The sequence below is a fragment of the Amphiura filiformis genome, chromosome 1, assembly GCF_039555335.1.
Source record: "Amphiura filiformis chromosome 1, Afil_fr2py, whole genome shotgun sequence".
NCBI lineage: Eukaryota > Metazoa > Echinodermata > Ophiuroidea > Amphilepidida > Amphiuridae > Amphiura > Amphiura filiformis.
In genome coordinates, this window is record NC_092628.1 from 51,238,427 (window position 1) to 51,264,720 (window position 26,294).

Here is a 26,294-nt window from a genome sequence, read left to right on the forward strand (position 1 = left end):
AAGGTGAACACGCGGCCGCCGTGCCTCAGGTGCGAGACGACTTTCCCCATGCGGCGTACTTTGCTCTTGGAGGATTGCCGCCCGCTCCTGTGCCTGCTCTCTTCTTACCCCGAGGGGCGGAAGAGGCGGTGCGGGCAGGTGCTTGAGCTTGTGGCGTCACATTGGAAGAGGCTTGTCTGGTCACCTTGACTTTGGCATGACCTCTTGACCTCCTCTTCCTAGACTTGCCTTTCTGGGTTAGAGGCGACGTCTTTTCCTGCAGAGCGCTCTCTTGGGTGAGTTTAGTTGCGAGTGTATCAACCACTGAACAAAACCCATCACCAAAGAGTGAGGCTTGTGCCACCGGAGTCTCTTTCAACTTTTCTGACAAGTCTTTGTTGAAAACGAGATTCAACGAGGCACAAGCGTTCTCCCGCCTAAGTAGGACTGCTCTGCGAGTCAGTAGCCTAGATTCCTCCATGATAGTAGAGGAAAGCTTTGCCGCTAGCTCACAATCCCGATAAAGATCGGAATCCTCCCCACACAGCTCCTTCACTTGATGACCTACACTCGAGGTCAACAAAGAAGAAAAGGCTGAAAGTCTGGTAGATACTCTGAGAGAATTATCCACCGACTTTAATTGTTCCTCCCAATATGGGGAGAACGATTGTGGGTGGTTCTTATTCACTTGGTGAGGTAAGAACTTAGCAACGTCCCCTTCTATACCTGGGCACCGGAACATTCCGTTATAGTCCTTCTCAGACACACGGAACGTTTTCCCGTATACCGGCCGTCTATAAGACAAGGATCCACGATGATCTCCTTTCTTATCAAGAGCCTGCCAATAGCCAAGTATTTCGGCAGGAAGAGTGACACCAGATAATGTGTGTAGTCCACTACCTACCCCAAGCCTCCTAGAAGGGCGCTTGGTGTCTCCTCGGTTACCTCAGGACCATCGTCAAGTCTAAGTTACGAGCTAGACGACGTAACGTGTCCGGGTCTCCTTCGAAAACCGGGTGGTATAGAATCTACCCCACTAGACGTTGACTCACTTGCGCCCTCAGTATGGGCCGGAGGAAATGACGTCATCTCATGTGACATTCCCTCCTCGCCAGAGTCTTCCTCACCCTCACTGGTATCTGAATCCGACCCAACACCGATCTGTGATTCATACTCCTGTGTTTCAGAAGTGTTTGTCATGGTCGATCCCTCCGTGTAACCTGATAGGAGACCCGACATAACGCCAACTGAAGGGGAGGACACGCCTGCACCTTGCGATGCATTAGGTGTCACTGGGAACGTAGGGCTCACTAGTTACCGTTACGGTGTCGACCGCCTACTCGGCTGCTGTCGCACTGGTACCGACCTAGGTGCTCTCGTTCCTCTACCCGGTACCCCGAGTATTCTGAACTTGAGTCTGTCCAAGTCCGAACCTCTGCGGGTTAAACCAAGGAGGAACACATCCCCACATTGCTGCCGGATTCATCCACGGCCCAGCATTGGGGAAATTCCCTTGATTAACGGGTATACCAACTCCTGGCACCCCCATGCTTGTTGCCACTGTCCGGTCTGTGGTACAGTAGTATACAAGTTGGGATTGGCGCGAGTTAGCCGCGGTTGGCAACTCTCGACCTTGCGGGAAAGTTGAATGACCGCTGGGTCCCTGCTGACTAGTTGATTGATAAACACTAGTATAACCTTGAGGATTATCGACCGTATTGGGAGAATCCGAGGTCAGCGCTGCTTGATTGAACACTTGATGTAGTGTACTTGGGGAGTTATTCATCATTGAATAATTCGACCCATCAAGCATGACCCTAGGTGATCGACTATCAAAAGGATGAACATCCTCTTGAGACCGCTCATGAGTAACTTGAGCAGTCGGATCAATACCTGATGATAATAACTTATCGGGGGGGGGCTCCGCCCATGTCCACGCTACCCTGGATATCCCGGGTTGCATGTAACGGGGTGCCAATGATAGGCTCGAGTAGCACCTTCCGCATCTACCGATCCTTTCATTACTGATCTAGTCTCGTTCACGGGGGACCCCGTTACTAGAAATGGGTCTACCACTGGCTCCGTTTTTTTGAGAGGTTTCCCCTGTACTCCAACTAAGCCTAGTGGGTCCCTTGTCACTTTCGGGATCGCTCCCTTACTCGTGGCAACACTAGATCCTGGCCCCCCCGTGTTTAACAGAACATACTGTTTACTAGCGAGAGAACCAGTATCAGATCCTCCTATTTTCCGGGGGTTATTCACCCCTGTACTAATGGGTAGATCTTTGGAACCAACTACTTTCGGGGTGACCCTGTACTCATGAGTAAGTTCGATGAACCCTGCACTTTCCTGGGGTTTCCCCCTGTACTAATAACTGGGTTCATTGTATCGAGACCAGCTGTGTTCCCCGGCACTTGCGCACCTGTACTAACTGCTGGTCCCAACTCTGACATTTTCTGTGGCACTACAGTCGCACCCCTACTCGTGTCTGAGCCTTTAGACCCCAATTCAGGATTCCCGGGGGAACCTGAACCAGAGAAAAGGGCAGGAGCCCTAGCATCGGTAGCCCCCTTGCCGCCTAACTTAAGCGGTAGCGGGCCTCCTTTGCTATCACGCGCTCGTTTCTCAACTAACTTACCCGACTTACCACCTTTTGAAGGTCTCTGTTTGGATGGTCTAATTCCCAACTGCTGACCTCGCTCCAAAGCGTCAAACTGCTCCTCTGAAATCCCTATACATATGGTACATCTGGCGGAACGCGAACACTCACGATGAACATAACAAAGTAAATGAGGGTCCCAGCCAGGAACCGGTGATGGGCACTTAGCACATCGACGGGAAGACATAATATGGTGTCCTCCCCGGGAAATCAATTATATAATATATAGAGGATACAGGTCACTTCAAAGTACTAGTAAGATGGTATAATCTTTATTATGGTAATTAGATTTCGATTAAATTTTATTCAATCTACACAGAGAAACGGCACAAAATAGAGATTATATAGAATATATCTCTATAAAATATGACTATAAAAACCCGTCACTCGACTTCGATATAGCTTCACTGATAGTAGCAATCCACCATCACACAACTTTCACCTACTGTACGTCTCTGGTATGTTGTCACTAGTCTAATTCTAACAACTGCCAAGAACAACAGGGAAAACGCTATATGAGTATAACAAGTTACGGATATCATATATAGAATAAATTGTGTGATTAAACTATACAGCGGACGCTCTAGCAATGCCTTCCGAAAAGCTAGGCAATCACACGGTAACAAAGGGCGATCCTTAGATTAGCGACCGCCATGTTTTGGGCGATCGCGGGAATCGAAAAATTCGACTAAAGGACACATCCCGATAGTTTAATGAGTTTAAAAGTTCCCCATGATACTTAACACTCTCCGCTATAACTGCTATCCTTCCGATTGCAATACACGGCTGTTTTAGTACACAAAATCGTTCACCAACAAGCACGACCGTCCGGAGCTCATAAGCAACACGCCTTTCTTGGGCGGTGACAAAAAATTTTGAACAGGGATCGCTATAACGCATGCGCTCAACTCAAAGGGCGCCCGATAGGTCGGTCTTAGGGACAGGTCAGAAAAATCTCTGTGTGAGAGGGTTTTTGTGTTTCGCATAATCGGTAGATTAATGCAATTTGTATTTGTATCAACATTGAAGGTGGGTAGTTCTATGTATAAGTATAGCATGTTTTGGGGTCTCTGTGTCTAAGTTTTTCACAGAAGGGGTCATTATATATATGGCGCGAAGCGTATGATCAAGCGAATAAACACAATACAAAAAACGAATGCCAATTGATTAATACTTTTAAGTTATGGCCATGAACATGCCGTGTACACTTTTCGTTGGATTCGACCATATATGCACTGTGTGCAGGACACATATTAAAAATTGCAATAGCACAGTTGGAAATTAAATCAACTTCTCTAAAATTATTTCTGCTGCATTGGAACCAATTATTATCCAATCAGCCAATCAAGCAGATAGCTCACCAATGCATAGTTGCAACAGAACAAAATGTGGAAAGCTCATGAAAGTTAAAGGCACCAAAAATCATAAATATTTGGGTGCTATTATTGAATCAAGTAAGAAAACAAGGCGGTTCTCGAACCACGAGTCTCGCCTGCTTTTGCGACTGCCTGCTTTTTCAATTGCTTTTGGTAGCGGTAAATGAATTTGGCGGTTATCGGCTGGGCACGATTATCTGGCTGATGGTGACTGTACCCACCAAGTGTCAGGCCCATGCAACAGTTTTTACTAATTTGACCTCAGATGACCCTGGTGACCCTGAAATGACCTTCCAAAAATTTGGCTCTAAATGTTGACTGGACCCACCAAGTTTCATGCCTATCTGACAGTTTTTACTAAGTTGACCGCAGATGACCCCTGGTGACCCTGAAATGACCTTCCAAAAATTTGGCTTCAAATGTTGACTGCACCCACCAAGTTTCATGCCCATCCGACAGTTTTTACTAATTTGACCTCAGATGACCTCGAAATGACCTTCCAAAAATTTGGCTTTAAATGTTGACGGTACCCACCAAGTTTCATGCCCATACGACTGTTTTTACTAATTCGACCTCAAATGACCCCTGGTGACCTCGAAATGACCTTCCAAAAATTTGGCTTTAAATGTTGACTGGACCCACCAAGTTTCATGCCCATCCGACAGTTTGTACTAATTTGACCTCAGATGACCCCTGGTGACCTCGAAATGACCTTCCAAAAATTTGGCTTCGAATGTTGACTTTACCCACCAAGTTTCATGCCCATCCGACACTTTTTACTAATTTGACCTCAGATGACCCCTGGTGACCTCGAAATGACCTTCCAAAAATTTGGCTTTAAATGTTGACTGTACCCACCAAGTTTCATGCCCATATGACAGTTTTTACTAATTTGACCTCAGATGACCTCTGGTGACCTTGAAATGACCTTCCAAAAATTTGGCTTTAAATGTTGACTGTACCCACCAAGTTTCATGGCCATATGACAGTTTTTACTAATTTGACCTCAGATGACCTCTGGTGACCTTGAAATGACCTTCCAAAAATTTGGCTTTAAATGTTGACTGGACTCACCAAGTTTCATGGCCATACGATAGTTTTTACTAATTTGACCTCAGATGACCTCAGTGACCTTGACCCACTAACCAATACGAACCGGTTCTGTCTCGGGTCAAGATGCACCCACCCACCAAGTTTGAGGAACGTACGACTCATAGTCTCCGAGAAAATAGGCGGAAAGCAAACTTTAACCAAAACTTTAACCAAATTTGTCACATACACACATACACACAACACACATACATACATACGGAAAAGTGATTATATAGTCTCCTGCCTTATCAGGCGAGACAAAAATCACCCAACTGAGCGGACCACCACTTCATCAACAACTCTTTCTCTACATCAAAACGGTGGATACAAAATATTTGAAAAGGCCCAACTTTTTTATACTGAAAAAGCTGTGAAAATTAGCTATGTAGTACATGTACTTAGTGGCTGATCGATGTTCACATAAATACTATTCTAATAAAAAAAGGTTGGCAGAACTGCCATCAACCAGGGGTAGCTAGCTCATGAGTAGCCATCTAAATGTATTGATTTCACCCACCTTGTTAGTATTGGTCACTTTCTTGTGGTCTCTGACAAAGTATTGATTTGTTTCCATTCCCTGCACAGCTACATCTACTGTACATCAAAGCGTGTATAGACTCTCTGTAAGGCTAGTAATACCTATTCAAAGATATAATCGGTGGTATGGAACTGCAAAGGAAAAAATAAAAGATGGCAAGATTAAGATTTGATTTTTACTGTTAATATTGAGGAAAGTGAAGGAAAAGTTGAAAACACACTTTTATCTTATTTGAACTGTAATTCCATGTTAATAAAATTCCATGTCAATTTAACTTATGGATACTACATGTTACATTCTACTGTTTCAGCATTTACGTAAATTTTTGTTTATTATTAAAATAACATCTACATATCAACCATAACATGCCTATAATTTATAAAGGACAATAATTAGAATCATTATCTGTTCATGCTCCAGTGACACCTCATTAATTTCCTTGGATCTTTGGATGCATTGTTATACATGAACTAGGTACAATTACTTGCATTTTACTTGGGAAAAATCAATTATAACAGGGCTTTGGTGCTAGTTTTTAGCCCCTCCAGTGAGCATTGGCATAATGGCCGCTACAGACTCCCGAGTATTCGACATAGAATATTCAATGTAATATGTCTTCATTATTTAATCTACTGCCATTCTATTTCAATCATATGTTACGTAGAATGTCTGGTGGAAATATATTATCGATTTTACGTCATCAAATATTTCCTTACCAGTTTAATATTACTGGAAATAGAATGGGAATTTTATAACTAAGACATGAATATATCAAATATTCTACCTCTGTAGCGGCTTCAATCCTTCCCAAGGCAATATGCACAAGGTGTCACTGGAATTCGAACAGATTATAGTACATGTAGTACATGTATAGGGCAACTATCTATATACCTCTGGCCTTTAACATTGGCCTTTTGGTAATCTCCACAATGATTTGCTTGTCATCAATTTTTTATTCAAATCATATTTTGACATATTTTATGTGAATTATGAAAATATATGAATCATGAATTTACCTGTAGGTTTTGTCCACCGATTCATATCACAAATTTAATCTTTCCTGGCTAAGGGACTAGGGCAGTGTGCACATACACTCTGGCACACACATGTCATGCTGGCACACACTAACACATAATATTTATATTCATAGATAAGATATATCTATTAGATAAAGATCACAGAATAAAACTTGACAACTTACCGTTTAAAGGTAATATTTATTCAATGTTCGTTGTATATATATAATATGGTAAATCCACTCAAGGCATTTATTAGTCTCTTTCACACTCCTATTCATGTGTACTCTCAACACTCCCTTAATAAATATGCAGCTTTCAAAATGGCCACAATGGAAGTCCGTAAGGGAGGTTAACGTCTTCTTATTAATGTAAATCTGGCACTCCAAAAGGTGCTTCAAATAAAATCTGAAACATCAAGAAAATAAACACAGGCAAAGTGTTATAATATTTTTTTTAATAACAATATTCATTATCAGCCTTGTCAAAAAGTAATGATACCAAATATTACAAACTACTAATGGCTGCTGAAGTATATAATATTAATGGAATTATCTAGCGGAAACTAGGCAGACTAGTGAAAGCTATATAATTCGCTGTCGTAGTGCACATTAGTAACCATTGGTTACTGCTCCAAGCCTGGGCTCATACACCTGTTCCGAATTTTGATATGCCATAGGCTTTGTGTTGTGATCATTTCGATCACTGGTTCGTAACAAAGAAAGCGTGATCCGGTTGACCTAGCAACGGTCATATTCTAACGTGCACATTCTGACGTGCACTACGACAACGAATAGTACTATGTCTGTCAACCACTTCAACATGAATATTGTAGTGATCATAATACACTACTCAAAATATTTAAAAGATTAGAAACGGACAATCCTGGTTTTCATTCTTTCTTTTCTGATGATGACATGCATACTGCATCAAAGTGCACATGTTGAACCGTGTTATATAGTGTCAGATTACACAGCTAAGTTAAGAACCAATAAGATTGCAGGAACGTTCTCAAGTTTTTAAGAATTACAAAATATTGTCACGTGATAGGCCGAGCAAAAGCAGACCGTATACTTTATATCTCTTATTATGCATCAATGACAGCAGAAGTATCAGCAACAGCATGATAGATCTGTTAAATCACTAATGAGGACTCTTAATTAGTAATTATATATAGAATGAAATTTTACCTTTCTTTTTTTTCTGTAGGCCCTCGTAGTGATAGAGGTCTACATCATGGTCCGTATTGGACAAGCACTGAGGGAAACTTTGGCTTGCATAAAATCTCTGCAGTACTCAACACTGAGGTTTTTCTGAAAAATGAAGGAGAAATATTTGCAATGATCAATAACCTCTTTAGGCAATAACAAACAGCTTCCATCTGCTTACCAATGCCATCCTCAGTTGATTCATTTTAAATAATTCTGAAACATCTTTTCGGAAACACGGATGCGAAGTATATCGTCAAATTCTCCCCATAAGTATTATACTCTCCAACAGAAAAAGCAAACAAAATTCACAGTGCGACATTTGATAGTGGAACTAAACAATGCATGACATGGCTAATCAAATCATCTGTTCTTTGAGCTAGCTCAAGTGAAACCTGAGGAGCCACAAGCCATCCAGCAAGGTAAACAAGACAGACAGCGCAGAACACAGCTAGGCTTTCAATGTATGCACGGCGTACTTAACATTCAGATATGACTTGTTCTGTACCATATGCACACAGTCTAGCTCTACCTTAACTCTTCCTATATAAAATCCCATAATTTAGGTCACAATCTCATTAATATGCACCGTACAGTGGTATTTTCTTACAAGACGTTTTTCCCTAAGGAGACAGACAGACAGGCAGGATCTATAGATTCTTCCTCATGTTCTCAATGCATTTTTTTTCACTAAATGAGATGGACAGACAGGGAGGTTGTGCTTCATGTTCTACTTTTAAACATGAGCATCTTAAATTCTTCTTTCAATTCCCTGCAGTGTGTTTAGAGAGCAAGTGTTAGAAGCAAGCATGAATCACAATAACAAATTCAGGTCACAGTTTGAAGCTAAGGAGGTCTACAAAGAGTATATATTCACAGAAGGGAGATGGACAGACACAGGCTTGTGCTGGATGTTCTATTTTGAGTATCTTATTTGAAATTTGCATCTCTGGCATGCATTGATAAGAAACATGTGTATGGGAATAGCAATACAAATTTGGGTCACACTTTCAAAGCTAACTTTTTTAAATGAATGAAAAGCTTTCTAAGAGAGATGGCAGGGGATTTAGTATTTTCTACATTTAAATAAACAAGTATTACTGCCAAGCAAAATGTGAGAATTCAGAAAAAAAATATAGGACTGAATAAAATTATTGTGTCATTTTTGTTAAACTGTGTCATTTTTGTTAAACTTGAATTTGGTTTTGAGAGGATCAAAAAAAAAAATTAAATATAACATGAAGCTGCAAAATTAAAGCAAAATGATGCTGTATTGTGCATTACATTTCCCACCTGATCCATTATCAATTCAATATTAAAGTACACCACACAACTGAAATCATTAGAAGCAACCATCAGCATCTCACTCGGGGAAAAAAAGAAGAGAGATAGCGGGGAATTGCATTACTCTTTCAACTTTCTTCTCATTGAAACCCATAATTTCATGTATGTACGAGGTCCCCAAATTGCTTGCTCTATATAGAATGCCTCATGACATAGTCATTGGTTGCTACTTGCATTCAGGAGAAAGGGATACATACATGTACATAGTATTTGCAAGGCAATGCAATTATCAATATCCATAATATAAATTTTTGGTTGGTGCATATCCCTAATTGAAACATCAGCCCTTTAACTTTAAGTCGTGCTAGCTGTAGGTGTTTATTGCAGCTACTCCACTTCCCTAGTTTTGAGTTCCCACTCACAAGTAAAGCAAACCTTTTTTGTCAGCGTAATCTCTTTTCTCATCATTGATCCTTTTGTTTTCCCCAAGCAAAATAGAATTATGTTCGCAGCAAATAGAAATAGTTTATTCTTTTTTTATCTCGGTTAAGATTATACCATAGGCAAAGGGTTAACGTGGCAGGCAACTAGAGGAATATCTACTTCATATTTGAGTGAGACGCACTGCCTTGAGTGCACAGAAATCTATAGGCCACAAATCCTACACTCCATTTGTCTTCAATTTTGCATGTGAAACATTTCAAATCAGCACAAATCAAAGTCAGACCCAATCTCTCAATCTAATAAGAATGATTCTCTGCCAAATGGCAAGGTAAAGTTACACAAGGGATGATATCGTTCATTCAAATGTCATATTACTTTCAAATTCTAAACTTTAAACCACAAGCAAAATCCCAAAGAGATTAAAAACACATACAAGTGTCAGGGTTGACAAGCAACTGATTTTCCTGCATTTCTCTTGTATTTCATACATATTCAAGCCCAAATTTAACATCAGACATGTATACATAGCACCATGATTAAACTGATCCATTCTTTTCCCAAAGACAGATTTTCTCTATGAACAAAGTTGTTTTCTTCTATCTAGCCACTGTCACTCCTTACACACATCAGAAACCATGAAAACAAACTAGGAAATGGGACATGGACAGATTCCCAGTGTAATCTACTGTAGCAAGTTAATTTACACCTCCCAAGTTCTGCTCCAACTATCACCCATGTGGCTAGAGCTATCAACACAATATTATGCCTACCTGGTAGCAAGGTATAAACAAGATATCAAAATACAGCTAGGCTAGCTAGGCTCTGTTGTACACCAAACATACAAACTTGAAAATCACAACAAATTGTCAGCAGTACCGAGTCAGGTCAATTAACCCAGCTCTTCCTATTAGGTTGATACAGTACATGTATGCAATATCCAAAGGGGGGAGTAGGAAAGACAATCATTTGAAGTCTATCACTATAATTTAGTACAAGATTGATATGAAAACAACCAGAAAATGGATTATTTTCACAACAGATTGTTCACAGCATTGATCTGTCTGTAGTACAACTATCAAACCTTCTGTTCATATTTTTACATGACCTAATATTGCGCTGCAATGCGAGTACACACCAAGAAAATTGTTTCTATACAACACATATTCAATACAGAGTACACTTGTACAAAACCAATCATTTCTATACATCAGGCGATATTATTGTCACACAAACAGCAGCACATACAAATGTTATAGGGAAACAGGAATTCCTGTAACCTAACATGACCCCACTATGAACTATTGTACAGCAAATCTTATAAATCCCCAAGATATACACACACAAATATGCATACACACACAAATATACATAGCAACGGAACTAATCAGGGAAGGGAGGTTATTATTTCAAATGTCACCACTTTGATACATGAATAGCAGAGAAGAACCTCACAGTTCATGTAATAATCATGATAAAGCAGTATAAGCTTCATAACCTAAAAACACATACTGCACAGATGATATAATTATTGGTAACCAAGTTCTGGGCCCAATTTCATCATGAAGCCAAGGTAGGAAAAAAAGGAAGTGATATATAAACAAGAAATGTTCACCCTATGGTACCAAGATGACAAACAATCATACAGGGTGTCCTGGAAAGAAATGCACTATCAGAAACTTTAATCTTTAGGTATAGTTTAATGCCTAAACCAAACCAAACTTACAAAATTTGACAATTGACTGCAATATTCCTGAAATATAAGAATTTTACGAACCATTTTCAAACCATCCCACAGATTCAAATATCAATCAATAACCTGTATATCAGTAATACCAATCACTGTGGATGAGGCATTTATTGTCAGTGATTGATATTTTTGTGAAATTCTTATATCTCAAGAAAGTGATTGTCAAAACTCAGAAGGTATGTGATAGCCATTTTATTCCTCAAGCACATCAACTGTTTAGTTCTGTTTGGTTCACCCATTAAAATATCCCAAACGTTTCTGACAATACATTTCTTTCTGGGACACCCAGTACATCAGCAACAACAATACAACCATTAGTGGTTGTTGCTGCCCAAATGTTATACAATTATTTACATCATTATGTTTTCAGAATCTTGCATTTTATACCATACATGACCTAACCCAGTGGGAAATCTAACATATGTAATCATCATGCAAAGGGGTCAAAAGAGTGTACCTTCTGCAATGTATGTTTAGAGAAAGATCAGAAGTCTTTGTGCAGGTAGGGATTCTTGCATGTTATCTTAATCAATTGATGAGTGTCGTCTGCATGTTGAAATATAAATGCACAAGTACACAATTTTCTTCTCGATGAGTAACATGCAAACCTCTCAGACTCTCCCTCAGTCAGAAATTCAATTGAATGAACACAATATGGCATTTTAATGTGCCATGTAAAATTGTAATTGCACACGTCCACCAAATCCCATAACCACCACGTGTGCATGTTGTCATGGTTGAATGATGGAAATGCGGGCATTCAGCTTGCTGTGTTGATTCGATTCCCTGTCCGAGTATAGTCTAACCTCCAGGTGTCGAAATAAGCCAGACCTTGCTCTTAAATTTTCGAGGCCCTCACCAAATTTTTGAGGACATTGGGCCTTATTTCGCTAACCTCGCCAATACAATATGGGATTGACCTTCAGTCCTACACACACTATACTCACCTTTAAAATGTGACAAAAGTGCATCCTTGTAGTAATATTTAAGTTGTACAAAAATACCTGTGCAATAAATGGAAGAGATAAAAAGACATGTCAGAATATAATATCAAAATTCAAAATGTCAAGAACTTGAAAATTCAGCGGCTTTAAGCGTGAAAAAGCAATCAGCCAGCCATACATATTGCTAAGTTCAAGATGGCAACCATTTTAATAAAGAAATATTTGCCTGATACATATTTCAATATCTTCATTAGAAAAGGCAGCTTAAGGGGGTACTACACCCATCGCATTTTTTTACGGGTTTTTTGCATTTTGTGAAGAAATGAGGAAAAAAAATTGGACATAGTGGTATGCAAAATGAAGGGCAAATCTTCTCGCTCTATTGGTGGCATCGGTATCAATGTAGCTTACATGCTTTTGAAGGTAGAAGCCAAAAGGTGGTACATCACTGATGTTTTAAATTCACTTCATTTTGGAAAGCTTGCTATCAACGGATTTCGTTAAAATTTTGGATATGTGTTGCTAACGCATTAGAGAAATAATGTTGATATGTAAAATGGGAATAAGTGGTTCCTGATGGCTTCATGAACTTGGTGATTTTCAGTGCTCCACATCTATCAAAAACGAACTGGTTAAAATGCTTCTATTTTCAATGTTGAGCTATACTTTGTATTTTTAACTAGTTTACATTATTTCACTGAAACTTAATTAAGCCATAGGTAACAGGTTACCACAACCATACTACAGCAATGTTGAAAAAATTGCATTTCTCGTCACCTATACCCACCATATTTCGTAAGTGCGTTAAGCTTAAATTTGCGATTTTGGTAACTATTTTACCTTTTGTTTTCTAACCCATTTCAACTAGGAACTCCAAAATTGATACAGTGATAGCATATTTTAAGCGAGTCATATCATTTGTAACTTACCTATGATTGTCGCTATCCAAGGCAAAAAAATCAAATATTGTGTATATTTCCATAGAGTTCTGCACGATATACGGTAGCAATTTTGACACACGACAATTTTGACAAGTGTTCACCCACAATCCATTATGTTATAATGAGTTGCCGAGTTTTGGTATATATTTAGGTATTTTAAAGATCAAATTCCGGCGTATGGGGCAATCCCAATACGGAGCCATGGAGAAGGAAAAAACAAATTTTAGACAAGCCAAGACGGGCCGGGGGCACAGGAATTTGGGAAAATTTGGCAGATCGAAGGGGGAATTTTTGGCTTTGGAATCACGTCCACGGTATGCCTACAGAATAGAAACGCAGTCAAAATCATGAAAAATTCCTGCACGTTTATCCGGCACGCTCAGGCCTATAACGTAGGCCCTACGCTCGAATTTAGACATTCCCATCTATACCATTTTAAAGGCCTATCCAGTGATCCCAGCAAAGTGTGAAAAATTAAAATTGTTTATAAATGTCTAAAAGTGAAGGATAAGTCATTTAAATTGTCATTTAATATTTTTGAAATGTATTTGGCATAGGATCCTAACAGCAGTAGGCCAATTGACAAAGTTGAAGCCCGATATAATGTAGGTGGCCTATCATAGGCTTATCCCGCTAGTAATCAGATTCGTGTAAAATGTCTGATGATTTTTTCCGGGATGAGATTTTGTCTTTAATACTCAGTGTTTGGCTAAGCCACTAATAGGCCTACTATAACAACAAACAGGGACAACAAAGGCGATTATAAAGGCCGGGCCGGGGTAAGAGGATAAGAAATTCAGTTGGTAGGCCTACACCATTTGGAAATCCCCCAGTGAGCCCCTTATCATGCTTATTTCATCATAATATTTTAATTATATGACTGCCCCGGGCTATAACCTTTAACTTTCATTTTTCCGTGTTACCTTTTAAAATGTAGGCCTCACGCCTATTATTTTTATGGAATTGTAGGCCTATTATACTCGTGCTTTTCACCGCTGATTAAGTTTATATTATCGCAACTCGCCATCTGGGGTGGTGAATTTCTTTCCCCATGCCAACAAATCTTTGTCCTCCCCACTTTGACATGCCAACCCCCTTCTATCGACATAGGCCTACCAAAACATTGTCCCCCTAGGCCTACATGGCAACCGGTATTCAGTTTTAGGCAGGCCGAGAAGGGGCAAGCAAGTTTTGGCACGTAGGCCTATATTATTGCAAAATGCCTCTTCTGGCACAAAAGAAATACCGATAGCAGAGTGATGCCACGTACGTGCACATGTGCATTGACATTGGCCAATATCTATGGGGTGTAATAGGTCTACTATTATTTATTATTCACTTTTTCTACTCACTTTATTAGGGCCTACCATTTAAAATGTCTAAAATTGCGGAATTGTTAAAATGTCTTAATTTATGGAAATGAGCAAATTTCTCATACGTCCAGTGTCAGTACATAAGGGGGGGGCAATGGGGAAGCTACCCCAACCCCTGTGGAAAGTCCGCCCCCCCCTTTGGATGCGGTTGCCCTGAAGAATTTTACTAGGGTCTTTTTTGTACTTAGGAGCCTATTTTGTTTCGTTAAAGATTTCCCCCTTGAATGAGGGTTTCCCCTTTCACTCCTTTGCCCCCCCCCCCTTAAAAAGTCCTAGCTACGCCCATGATCCCCATGACGCCACTTCACGGGAGGGGGGGCACAACATACATTTCTGGTGGGTATGCTCCTGGGGTATGCTCCCCAGAATTTAGTAGGGTCCGGGACTGATCTCCCGGGGTGCTGACGGCGTGACTGGGTAGGCCTACATGCCGGAAAGGGATCATTTTGGAGCTGCCAATAAATATAAAAGGTGGTCTTTTGAGCTGCGAATAGTCAAAATTGGGTCTTTCTTGGCTTTCTGGGTGAATAACGCCTGAAAAACCCAGACATGTGAAGAATGATCGAGCGATGTAGGTCTTAGAGCTGAAATTGTCAAGTTTCTGTGTTTACGTATGCCTGCGCCTGCGCCTATAGCTCTATTTTGGTCACGGGTCTTTTGGAGCTGCGGAATCCAAAAAATGGAGGGGGGGGGGGGGTCTTTCCGGGAGAGCATACCCGTATGGTATTTTGTGTTAAGTTCCAACGCTTAAAATTCAATTTTAATAACACGACGGTCACAATCTTGATTTTATCAGGGATTTTACCAAGAGAAGGTGCTAGGCATACATGCTCATGTTTGAATCTGGCAACTTTGAACTTATGCGGTAGTCTTGTAGCCAAATCTCGCCCTGTTCAGTTTTATACACGCATTTGAATAGGAATTGTTTTGCGCACTTACCTAATGTTTATGGAGCACATTTTCTTCATTAGTTTGTCAAGTTGATGTCAAATGTTCTATTCTATATTATTTGGCAATAGTGTTTTTTTTGCCTATAGTATGTCCAAACATGGTCCAATGTTGTAATTTGTTGTTTTTGATCGCAAAGGTCGGATATTTTTATTCCCGATTTAACTGTGCACCCGCCGGAGGGCTTCGCAAGGGTGCAGAATTCGCTAAAGTTTGACGGTAATTTTGCCTTTTTGACACTAAAACGCATTCGATCCTTAATTTTATTTCAACAAAATTTTTGATTAGGTAGCATATTAATGAGGCGGCTACAATTTTTTTTACCAAATCTTAAAGAATTATTCTCAAATGTCTGACCTGTGTATTTCCTATTGGTAATACAAATTGACGTGTCAGCCCTAAACATACATAGGCAGGTCGTATTTTGGACTGGTAGCAAGTCTAATACTGTATTGTGAATATCGATGAATGTTAGAAACGGCAGAAACCGGTTGTGACGGAGACTACGTGGTAGCGTCCTTAACAACCAGTCAACTTTAAGACAAATAGGTGAAAAGGGACACTTTCACGATGTTTTTCATATTTTTTTTATTTCACATGATCAGTGCATATATCGCCTAGCTTGAAATGATAAAATATTTTTTTAGACCAATCAAACCAATATATGGGTGTAGTACGCCCTTAAGTAGGCAATACAGGTCTTTGTATGCAATTCAGGTCTTTGTATGCAACGACTAGCAGTTCAGTTTCAAAGCTACATGTACTAATTAATATTAGTTATGGTGGGAGTGAAACGCTATATACAATATAGTTTACTAATTATAGTTGATACACAACCTAAAATTGAGGGAGAAACAAAACTATACACTAATACTCACCTCCTCATAACTGCAGTCTTTCATTTAATGGCTGAAACAATAGAGAGAGAAAGGAAATTAATTCAGAAAACAAACCACATATATTTGCAAAATGATAATACTGATTATAGAGTACTTAAAATTATCTTTATATTTAAAAGTATATTGTTTTACCAGATGAAACATGGCTCAATGCTAATCCGTAATAAACATCAAATTCCACATTCAATCAATTTTTATTCCAGGAGGAAAGGGCCATAAGCCTGCATTTTTAGAGTGGTTCTTGATACCAACAACAACAAAAATCAAATGAATGGCTAATTTCATTATATATTCTATACATGTATTCCGGTTTTTGGTAAGCCGCCTTGTTTTCTATTCTCTTCAATAATCAAAATTAAGATGAAAAAGTGAAATCAAGAGTAATATTTTAACTAAATACTCAAGAATTTTAATGCAGATTTTGATTTTTGTAATGGTTTTGACACTGGTATATTTTATCACCGACATATATATGTTACAATAAATGTCTCCAATACAAGTTTGAATATCTCACACACACATGGTACACAGTGTCTTCTTTTCAATTTCTCATTAAGCAATCAAATCCATCACCTCGGTCTGATAAAATACATAATAATATATATGTATGCAGGACGAAGTGTTGATAAATTTAGAATGCTCTCTCTATGCATATCTACCAACCAGAAGCTACATCTTCCAAGTACTATACTGTATACATCAATGCATTTCTGCACCATTTGTATACTGCTTCGCTCCTTCTATACAGGTACGCCACAAACTTGCAAGACTGCAAGTGTTTTAAATTATATATACAGCACAGATTCATAGGTCCCACAGCTTACACTGTCAAGACTGAATTATTTCTTCTGCTTTATACATAATGTGACATGCATACACAATGATGGGACCTGTCTACCGCCTAGTTTATCTCTAGATAGGTAATCCATGTTGAATAATAAAGACAGGGAATTATCATGATATGATATTTCCATGGAGCACATTTTGATATTGTGCAGCGATATTGTGTCAACACTCCCCGATATCAAATACAAAAGTGGTGGTTTATTTAATATCACATTTTTAGATTGGCCAAATTTAATATTGATCATCCCCTTCAAGTCTTAACATAAGGAATTTTTTGCTATTATTGCCTGTTTTGCTTTTAAGAAAAATCTGATGAAGTATTAATGTGCATCATTTTGATTAGCATGCATAGTCCTAACACGCGAGCGTCTGCGTAACACGACTCACGTGATATCATAAGCCTCACACGCATATTTCGTGTGAAGCATGGCTGCACTCTTCAAGCAAGAAGGAAACTGGCCTACTTTTCAGTAAGATTATCAAACTAAATTCCTTCAACAAAGTTTATAAATAAGTTGGAAGACAATAGAATTCATGTTCACTAAAGAATAAAAATTGTTGCCCCCTGTTTGTTCTCACAAAATACGGGAAAATATCTACTGTCTGGTGCAGTATTCCATTCGACCATCGGCTTCATGGAATACGGCACCAGACCATAGATATTTTACCATATTTCATGAACAAACATGGGGTAACTAATAATACCACTGAATCTAACGGCATGCTGAAATGACCTCATCACCAGCAAGTAATTTTATATATATCAAACTCAAATATTAATTCTGCACTAATAGGCATAAAGATGGTTCATTATACACATTGCTGACATTGGCACAAAACAATATCAACCATGAGTGTAACACAATCATTTCCCCATCCTTTTTATTAAAATATTTTTGATGCACACAGCACCTCAGCTACACGTACCTTCAAATTAAAATGCCAAGATATTAATAAATCACACAACAAGTCCTGCATAGATTCAAAACACTACAGATGCATATTTCATACAGCGACAAAATTTCCTATATACATGTAAATGTATGCAGATCTTGACCTTAAGAATTTTTTTGGTAACAAACTTTTCAATATCCATATAACCACATTAACCAGTAAAATCCAATTTCCTTGACAGTAATTGTGATCACATCATCACTATCATGGAATAATCCTGAAATGGATACTGCAAATTCATTCTGTATCCCACGATAATGATACAATTTTTTTTCTTACTTAAAAACTAGAAGTTTGCAATATAGAATACATTCATGATGCCGTCAGAGGATGAGAGGCCGTCAAGGTACACCTGTGCTAGTGCAAGCTGATGAATAATACATTGCAAGAATATATAGAAACCATCGGGAATGTTTCCTGCAGTAAATAGGGAGTGAGATGCCTATGGAAAGTAAACACTGTAAGATTTATACAGAGTATCCTTGTACATGTTTGGTCATGGCGATGATATCAGGAGCATTTGAATAATTGCACATCAGACATGCACTTGCCCTGTCCTTTTTTTTTTTTTTTCCCCCCCCCCCAATCTCGCAGTACTAGCTAAAGCATGTTGGAGGGTAAAAAATCAAACAAAAACACATCTACTTGTCTCTGCCCTGATAAGGAAACTAGATCGTAACTGTGTTCTCCTCAACACAAGTTTTCTCCTTTGGCCTGTCTGAAGTTTGCCAAATGAGAACAAGCCTAGTAAATTGATCATACAAGAAGTGCCAGGCAGTTTAAAAACATCCTATTGATCATTACCATGTTCTTGCGATTCTAATTTTCACACCTTGAATATTTCCAACTGTCACCAATTGAAGCCAACAGGCAATATTAGCAAAATTATGCATGAATGAACCAATTCAACTCCAATTTACTATACTGGACAAACAAGCTTGTTAGCTTTTGCAATATACTGTTTTTCATTATAATCTTCAATCACAGCTACTCCTGTCCCTCCAGAAAAGACCTGAATGACCAACAAGACAGTGGTTGTCTCAATCTCCGGTCTCACCTGATCTGGTAATGAATCTATTGAAACAACTATTATTTGATAAATCAAACCTTGGGGCAGCATGGTATAATGAAGACTACAGCAACGTTATCAGCTAGCATGGCATGGAATGGTGAAACTAATTTTCAATATGAGATAGAAAGGCTAATGAGATTTCTGCAACAATAAATCTATAAATGCTACAAGCATTTAAGCTTAGCTCTCTTCCTCTTTGTACTTAATTCATAACCTTCCTATTGTGCAGATCTTCCTTTTGAAGTTGACATCACTTGTGGCTATTTTTTTTAAAGTACAGTAATTGAACCCTCTGCCTTCATCCTCTAGATGTAATTATTACTTGCAAAACAGACTGCACTTTCTCACACAATTCTCTGTTGATTTCAGTGTACCATTTGCAAATAAATTCTTTCAAATCTCATGGACATAAACAAACATAAATAAATAAAACAAACAAGCCTATGAAATCACATAGGATAGTTCAACTTATAACAGTCCCCTATTAAAGTACTTTTACTGAGTTCTCTGGCATTGCTATTCACATCTAGGTGTACATGTACTTTTCACCTAGACATGTAGACAGTTAAGCTGTGGCAAGCATTTTAATGCCGAACAAGGAACACTAATCTATCTTGAGACAATTTTGCATTCTGGTTCAAGGCATCCAGTTCAATGTTTAATTTGAATTTGCTGTTGTCTATAGTATTATGTGTACTAATATTTAAAATGTAGAATCTGCGGGGAAAATATACGCATGCAGTTTTATTAATAGCATGTTCAGAAAAAAATTCTGATGCGTGTTTCACTTTCATGTATTCTAGAACCACGTCAAAAAACAGGAGCCCACTCAATACATTTATGACCTTATCGTATAACAGAATTGACTCATCAATCACTCTGCCCCGTGTACTTGATTCGCACAGCAACAGATCTACTTGTTGCCAGCCATTTGAACACCAATCAGAATATTCTCACCAAGTGGCAATTTTCAAATTCAATACACATCAAAGAAGTGATAGATCTGGATAGTTTGCTCCATTATGTATCCTTGTTTGCTCAACGAGTCGTCAGAATAAGACATGTTTTTCTAGAAAGCTGCTGTTTGATAGACTGAAATAGTGCTTTGTACAAGTATGATACAAGCCTGCTTTTTCGAGAGCCTACACCTACAACAGGCATGAAAATTACTTTTTTTGAAAACTGCCTGGAAAAGTGAGTGAATTCGGCCTGAAAAGGCCCAAAACAGGCTGAAAAAAATTAAAATGTGCAAATTTGGGCAACAAAACTGCCTAAATTCAGGCAAAAGCCTGAAAATTCAAGAGCTTACAACCACTACTACAAGCATTCCTGTGATATTGTTTTGAACAAGGTCACATGGTTTACACGCTGTGGGAGTAGTTCGCATGGACTACGCGTAAAAGGCATCTTGCTGGTCAGTTTAGATACCCTTGCGCATGTTTTCTTGTGCGTCTTCTACATACTTGATAGTAAAAATGTGCTTACCCCAGGAGTACTTACCTTGTATTTGTTATATAAATGCAGCAGAGGTGTGGGGAATCTTGGACATGCTGATCCTGTACAAAAAAACAACAACAAAAACACAAAATAATTAAATATATAAATAAGGCAATTATTTTCACATATCATTCATCTGTCGGTTGTTTCAAATGAATTTTGAGTTACTGGCAAATAGAAGTGGTTTTAATTGAACCATCCATGGCTGAACCCAGGATCTGTGATTGAACCCACAACCTTCTGTGTGCTAGGCAGATACTCAAATCACTAACCCTTTCAGTCTCCCTGATAACCAGGACTGAAACCAATTTGCTACATGTATTGTAGGACAGTTCGGGTATCATGCCTAACATTATTTAAATCATATCTCAAAATCAATATTACAAACATTTGGCTCATAAGAAAATCTTACATCAAACATGTATGTTTAACTTTAGTCGCATTTGTGACACTACACACATAAATATATACATTTATGTGAATAGGTGGTGTCATGATACAAAAACTTCCAAAACCCCCTTGCCTGAACCTGATTTAATCAATTTTCGTTGAAATTTCATTACGCGGCAGGTCTGTGTATCCAATTTTCCCTACAAATTGAGAAATTTTATTACTACACATTGCTATGACATGAATAGCCATCCTACTATGCCTCCCCACTCTTCATATTCCTTTCATTTTTTTGTTGACAGTGATAATATAATAGCTAAAATTATGTGATTCAATAGACTAGGAATATGAATGCATCCACCTCATTTGATTTCAGATCTGTTGGATGCATACCAGCCAAGGCAATAGATTACCTGGATGGGCAGGAACAGAATTTGTGTTCAATTTATTTTCACTAAAACAACTCTATAACAAGAACCATTACTTTAAAACTATCGTACGAAATCAACATTTGCACATCTAATATGTACATCACATTCACAACCAAATCATGTCAACTTAAACACACATTTCATGAATAATGTGAAAAGAATTTGAAAAGATATAAATGCAAAATTACAACATGATGTTAATAATTCAACTATTCATCTGGTAGGTTAATTGTGTTTTCCTTTTTATATTCAATCATGAAGAGCTGTGTACAGATGAGCTGTATTGAAGGGATGCGTACTACTATACATCAGTCTATACTCTGTATACCTTTCTCGAGTCAGTAATTTACATGTAGATATCCAGAAAGGAAATGATGCAAGGAATCCAACTACATGTAGCATAACAGATTCCTGTAAAAAATAACAGTTTGTAAGAAAATCCCACAATTTCATTTTACTTTACTGACTCAAGGAAGGTATACAGACTATATATATAGTGCCAGTGGATGAAATAGGTATAAAAATATGGATGAAAATATTCCATATCCAATTATATTTACATTGAAGTATATTCAATAGGCCTATATATTTCAATGTTAGATATAATTGGATATTATTCCTATCTCAACCATATGATCAACAATATGAACCAATACAAAAAAAAATGAAGTGATAAAAAATACAATTTCTCATCTATTCTAAAGATGCCGACTCCACTTAATTCATGGAGAACCAATGTTTGCATTAGGTCTATTGCATTTATTTGTCCTTGGTTTCCATGGTACCTTACCCTTAACAATGGGTTGATTCAAGGTTACAGTTGGCTAAATTTGTAACAAATTTATTTCAATAAGTTTTAAAATTATTATGTTCTGCAATTTTACCTGTACCATCACATTTATTATATTTATCATAATAACCATATTGTTCTTCATTTTGAAACACTATGCATGAGAAATATGGCTCTTCTTCAATATGATGCTAGCATAAGCAATCAAAACTATGTTTAACTCTATACAATTTGCAATATTATCATGGAATGTCAGTGTGATATTTCCCCTGCAAAATGTATGAGAAAAAAATGTAATTTATTTCCCTCAAAATCTTATAATGCGTAATTTCGCATGACCTACAGGAAATAAACTTGGTTTCTTTTAAGCCCTATATGGAATTTTAAAATCTTGTCAGATTGACAAATTTGAAGTAACAAAGCCAAATCAAGTATGGAATTATTCAATGCAGTTTAATTTCTATCAAATAGCAACACATAGGCCTAAATGATGCGTATTTATAAAATTAGCAAACTGTTCTTTAATAATTCAGATATGTCAGCAAACAATTCACATGGTAAATCGCTTGACACGCTCTCAATGAATAATTCTGCATGCCTCATTTGGCTAAATCAATAGGAAATAATATCCAGCTGTATCAATCCCGACTAAAATAACTGCAACGATCCAATTCATACCTACTAAATCTGCAGTAAACTCACATTCAGTCATATTGTCAACCCCCTTGGGGTCTTTACAAATAATCCTCGCTCTATTTCTACTATCAGTTGCACAGCTAGCCACTTAAAAATCCCGACATGTATTACATGTATCTCACCCTCCATCACAGACTTCAGCAAACCAGGATGATTAGTAATCCCCTATCCTCAGGCTAAAAACATTTCAAAGATGGCCGCTTATTTCAAGATGGCCACCTAATTATTACGAGGAGCTACAGACACGGATACTAACTGCTTCACATTATAATTTAATTTACAACTTAAATATCGTTCATGTGTGCAAACTGGGCCTGATTGGAGCCAAATTAGGTTTGATTAAGCTGCGCTTGATATATAAGCTGCAAAGCAAAATTTGTGAGAGGATACAGACCTTACTACTATACTAGACAATGCTAGATGCAGCTAATTCACAATGAGCCATAAATAGTCTCATTTCCAATGGCAAACAACATATATATAGTTCATTTACCTCTCTCTAAATACCGTAAACCGTGTTCAGATGAGCTGAAAATGCGAAACTTCATGTGCGTCCACACAATGATTTTTAGTCGCCGACACCTAAAATTACCCCCCAAGTTTCCCTGTACAACTTATATCCATGTCCCAATAAAAATGTCAATCTGGGAAATAGTTCAACAATTTTCAAATATCAACTATGTGTGAATTGTGCATTGCTTGTGGTTTACTGTTTAGACACAATTCCAAGTTTGACATTAAACAATTGATGAACATTGAACACTGAATAATGTCTATGCTTTTAAATTAAGGAACTGGGCGAATGAATCAAGCCAATTTTTTTTTCCATGAGCACCCGCTTCAAACCTTTTTCCCGCTTTCTGTCAGGTATGACTTCTTTATCTTTCAGAACCATCCCAAATCTTGTACATATTTGGCATGAAAATTGTCAATCACAACCACCTCCATCCTTTTCAATGCTTTCACTTATTAAGCAGTCAAGTTTTGAGTTACATGATAATATTGGGCCACATTCATGTTAACACATGCTTGTATTCTCATGTTCAAGATGGCTTTGCTGCCTGTCAAACCTTGTCAAAGAAATCTTTAAGAAATCTTTCTCAAACTACACATGAAATGCCTATGCTTAGACAGTATACACTATACAAGCTTCATATTGATCACCTAAATGCTCATTGTACAACATTGGTACATCTGCAGATCAAAGAAACAAAATCACATAAATGCTGAACGTCTTATTAAAGTTCCACTGACACACTATTGATGCACCAGACTACCACTACCTCAATGCTATCTGATACTCTATGATCGCCTGGCGGGCTCAAGTGGCGCAGCCATGCCCATTCCGCGCGCTGGTCGAGGGTATTTAGATCGGAGGAACTGAGCCAGTTCTACAACAGAGTAACATTTGTATTTCTAAATTTATACAAATGTAGTGTTACATGTGATCCCAAAATTTAAACCCATTCAAAATAGAGGTCCGTTTTTCTTTGAATGCTACTGTTGTATGTATTTGTCTTTTAATCCCGCCCCAAAATACTACAGGACTAATAAAACAAAAGAATATATAAAATTTAAGTAACATTTAGTAACTGCCCAGTGCCCACCTTAAGAACTTATTAATAATCCGAGTACATGTAGTGACATTCAAGATGGCTAACCATATTGAGGAAGAAGCATCCAGCCAGCCAACAAACTGGCTGTTGTGCATACCATGACAAGTTTCTATGGTGCATACCATGACCAACCAACCATCTGTACTTCAATACTGCATGAATATCGGTCAAGTAGCCTTGCAGCTGGTCTGAACCATATTGATCGCCAGTCCCCTCAGTGTTGAGAACAGGTTATTGGCGAAGTTAAAAATAGGCGAAGTTAGAGAAAGGCGAAGTTAAAATGGCGAGTTACCCCTGCAGTGTTTTCCGGAAAGTCCATGCGGCGAGTTGTGAATTTCCGGAAAGTCCATGCGGCGAGTTGTGAATTTCCGGAAAGTCCATGCGGCGAGTTGTGAATTTCCGGAAAGTCCATGCGGCGAGTTGTGAATTTCCGGAAAGTCTACGCGGCGAGTTGTGAATTTCCAGAAGGTCCACATGGCGAGTTGTGAATTTCTGGAAAGTCCACGCGGCGAGTTGTGAATTTCCGGAAAGTCCATGTGGCGAGTTGTGAATTTCGGGAAAGTCCAAGATTTTGAACCAAAAATGCAGTTTTGGTCAAAATTCAAAAAATGATTATTTAAAAAAAATGATACTTGTATTCTTTGACTCATGTCAGTTCCATAATTATACTTCAGAGGTTGTTTAAATGTAAATGTTTAAATGTTTAAATGTAACCCCAGAATACATTGCAGCCACTGATGGCATGTGGTTTGAGAAACACATGGTTATTTTCAGAAAATATCACACTGGGCTCCTGCTGTGCATGGTCAAGGTTGTTATACAACCAGATAAGCTATGTGTCTGCATGCATGCATGTGCAAGAAAACTTTGCTGATTTCATCTTCTTTTCCCAAGCATTTAAAATATCTAAAATTGTTTTAAAACACACGACTTTTTAACTTTCTTGGTGGCAATGTATCCACAAACATTAGCCGTACCAAATTATCAATTCAAAACATAAAAGTCTCGATGAATATTCCATCAACTCACTGTTGGGACTTCATCATAGTGTTACTGTAACTCGCCACCAGGACTTCATAGTGTTACTGTAACTCGCCACCGGGACTTCATAGTGTTACTGTAACTCGCCACCGGGACTTCATAGTGTTACCCATGGAATATCTAAAATAGCCTCACTCTGTGGGGGGGTAACTCGCCTTTTTAACTCGCCTTTACCTAACTCGCCCATATTGTAACTCGCCTAAAACATGCTCTCCTCAGTGTTATACCCTACATGAACAAGTATGCACGACACACATTCGCATTTGATGTAAACATGAAAATAGTTCCAGTAAAAAAGAACCCAAAATGTTGGGCACTCTGCAAATAATGTCACTTCGGAGCTAAATGTTAATCATGACTGTTTGTTATATTTTATCCATGTTAATACATTGTAGCCTAGGCCTTTTGGCAAAAAATAGTGCATTTTGATTTGGTCAAGAAATTGGAACCTATTACTAGTCCATGATTTTATTATCACATCTGTGTCAAATTGTCTCTATAGTCTATGATAAA

At 38.3% G+C, this 26,294-nt stretch overlaps 1 protein-coding gene across 1 annotated transcript in view; it reads right to left on the reverse strand.

The window, feature by feature from the left end:
- Positions 1-26,294, reverse strand: part of LOC140148553 (uncharacterized) — a 105,595-nt gene that overhangs the window by 25,397 nt on the left and 53,904 nt on the right. Inside the window, 6 exon segments of the mRNA XM_072170552.1 lie at positions 5,624-5,775; positions 6,846-7,068; positions 7,851-7,973; positions 12,291-12,347; positions 16,428-16,458; positions 20,821-20,876. The gene's annotated coding sequence lies outside the window, so the exon portion shown is untranslated.